Below are 2,560 nucleotides of genomic sequence, written 5' to 3' on the forward strand. Positions count from 1 at the left end.
AGGCCACATCTTCATGTGCAGCATAGAAGATGTGATCAGCAGGAGGAGCTTGGAGTCCAGTCTTCTTCAGCTGCTCCACTAAAGCTGCTAGCATGGTGCTCTTCTGCAGGACAGGGCTTGGTAGGAAGGTTTTCCTGCACTGAGGGCAGCTGTGGATCCTCCTCTGATCCTCTTCATCCCAGTGGGGTTTAATACAGTTCATACAGTAGCTGTGTCCACAGGAAGTAGTCACCGGGTCCTTAAGTAGATCCAGACAGATCGGACAGGAGACGGTTTCTCGGTCCAGTTGAACTGCCTGCTGCTCCATTTCTCCTCTCAGTCGCAGTGATTTGGTTTCACTTCCTGAAAACAGAAACGGGGTCGAGCTCTGATGTGTGAATCAGTGGAGAGAGGCAGCAGCCAATTAGCTTATCTTCAGCAGATGTTGGCTCTTCTTCCTATTTGAGCAGGAAGAAGAGGAACCCTAAAGTAAAAGTTTAACTGTCTTTACAACAGTGTTCTGTTCAAAACAACTGACAGCAAATCTCTAAGCATGTACATAACACCTGTGTGCAACCTGGTGTGTCTCTGCACTGCTGTGACAGACAACTTCATAAAATGCATGTAGGGGGTGAGAGGAGCATGTATACTCCATCACAACTGCGGTCTGTGGGAGTTTTTGTGGGTGTAGTGAGGGACTCAGACCTGAAACTTCAGTCACAGTAAGACGATTACAAAGTCGGCCTTCTATCAACTGAAAAACACCTTCAGGGTCAAAGGAAGAATGTACCAGCAAGATTCAGAGAAACTCGTCCATGCGTTTATTTTAAGTCACATTAATTAGTGCCACGGTGTTTTCACAGCGGCAGCTGATCCAGAACGCTGCAGCTGGGGTTCTCACTAAAACCAGGAAGATGGAGCACATAACACCAGTTCTAACATTCTTCCACTGCCTCCCTGTAGCTCAGAGAATAGACTTTAAAATACTGCTGTTAGTTTATAAATCACTGAAAGGCTTAGCACCACAATACATTAAAGATCTGCTGCTGTTGTATCAACCTTCCAGGCCCCTCAGGTTCTGGTTCTGCTCTGCATCCCCAAAACCAGAACCAAACATGGAGAAGCAGCATTCAGCTTCTATGCACCACAAATCTGAAACAAACTTTCAGAAAACTGTAAAACAGTCAAAACACTGAGTTTCTTTAAGTCAAAGCTAAAATCCTGCCTCTTTAGAGTTGCCTTTGATTAGATGCAAGATACCAAAATGAACGGTTAAATCTTTCAATACAACTCAAACTTGTCTATAGAAAAACACAACAGTAATTGAAAAAGTATTTAATTCAGTGCCTGGGTGAGACAATACAGTCATACAAAAAAAAGCATATTCACAGAAACAGTTGAGACATCAGGCGAGGAAAAGTACGAAGCTCTGACCTCAGCATGCTGGTTTTTCTGACAAATATTAGCCAGTTTGCTCTCAAACGTTTCACAGTGTGGTAAAAAGAGCAAAATATTTATCTCAGGATCAACATTTAGTTTAAAAAGAACATTGTCCCCTGGATGAGCAACATGAATGATTTTAATTCAGTTAAATGCACCAGCTTCTGGAAAATATCAGCAGAAAAGCCTGTAGTGGTGGGGTGTGTGATAAGGCACAGTTTCAATCTTTTTTTTTATGTTGTGTGAAAATAAAATGAGTATTGTTTTCATTTTATAACTTCATTTAAAAATAAATATCTATTTTCTTTTTTTATTTTAAAATAATCCTTATAAATTTGCTGTAATCCACCATTACCCCAAATCCAGTGGTGGGCACACTTCCGCTAATCCGCTAATTCTTTGTTTAGCACTTTAGCATTTTTGCTAACTATTATTTTTAGCGCACATAGCTTCTCCTAAAAATTATTTCTCTGGATAAATCCTAAAGCACCAATTTAGTTGGCTGTTTTGTAAACTTTCACTTGAGTAAGGCTTATAAAAACAAACAAAAAAAAAATGAAAGAGAAAACAAGATGTGATTTATTAAAGCGATAGTGGTTGTAACTCTGCGGCAGCTTTAGCATTAGTATTTGTTGTGAAAATGTTCCTGTAAACAAAGTGAATTGATTGCGCTTTAGCGGGACTGTTTGAGTGGTGCTTTAGGATTAGCGCAGCTAACATCGTATCTAGCGGTGCCCACCACTGCCCCAATCTATGCTGAAGATGAGAACATAAAAGTAAAAACTCAACTCCTAAAAGAAATGCTAAAAATTGGAGGATGGATGAAGACAACAAAAAAAAACATAAAAATGAACACAAATAACAAACATGTAATATACAGAATAAAAAAAAAATTGAGAATGATACTTTCTGCACTTAAAAGAAAATATGTGCCACTGCTCTGGAGATAAAGGACCAACAGTTTCCTGCTGGATCCTTTTCTTTAGCGTTTCTGGATGCTGAACGTCCTGGCAGGCAGGAAACCCCTCGGGGGGCAGTTCGTCCTCATGTTTACAAGCTGCGTTAGCATAAAAATTAAAAGGAGGGGGATAAAAATTTACCAGCTGAGTTTACAAAAATTTATTTAGCTAGGGCCCTGAAC

Source organism: Poecilia formosa, unplaced genomic scaffold (genome assembly GCF_000485575.1).
Source record: "Poecilia formosa unplaced genomic scaffold, Poecilia_formosa-5.1.2 Scaffold47, whole genome shotgun sequence".
Taxonomy (NCBI): Eukaryota; Metazoa; Chordata; class Actinopteri; order Cyprinodontiformes; family Poeciliidae; genus Poecilia; species Poecilia formosa.